Below are 660 nucleotides of genomic sequence, written 5' to 3'. Positions count from 1 at the left end.
CTTAGAAGTTTAAGTAAGGATGATTTTGTCAAGCAAAACATATTAAGTTTAGTAGATTTCTGAGGTATCCAACAGATCTAGAGAAAGAAGCAGGTCCGTGCTTCTCTCTCCCTGCCTGGTGAAAAATCCCGAGTATTTTTGAACTTATTATGTTGCTTAATAACTCATCCTATAAAACACCCTAATGCTCAATGAACATTGATGTCTCAATTATCCCTAAGAATAAGGTAGTTATCATCTAAAATTTAATTTTGAAAATTATGTGAGTGAAGACCCTTAAAGAGACAAGTTAGTGTTGTTGGAACACTTAGCCAAATTTTAACCCTAATTGGGCTTGTAGTGTTTGAAAGATGTTCTAATTTTCAATGATATTTACTTTTCTAGTCCTCATTTAAATGAAACTTGATTTAGCTTAAGTCACTACTAAGCCCTTAAGACTTAGGTGAGTGTCTTGACTAGCTTTGAAAAGATCAAGTTTTAGGTGGTCATGATTCAAGATTTGGATTTTATTGTAAAGTAAAATAGGGGTATTAAATTGATTAATTATTGACTTCAAAGTCATACCCCTAAGTCTTGGGTTCATTTTATTTTAATAAACTTCCAAATTTTAATAATTTAGAAATTTATTAACTTATCTTTTTCAATTGGGAAAGTGAGGTT

This window comes from Phalaenopsis equestris, unplaced genomic scaffold (assembly GCF_001263595.1).
Source record: "Phalaenopsis equestris unplaced genomic scaffold, ASM126359v1 Scaffold000901, whole genome shotgun sequence".
NCBI lineage: Eukaryota > Viridiplantae > Streptophyta > Magnoliopsida > Asparagales > Orchidaceae > Phalaenopsis > Phalaenopsis equestris.
This window is presented reverse-complemented; position numbering follows the sequence as displayed.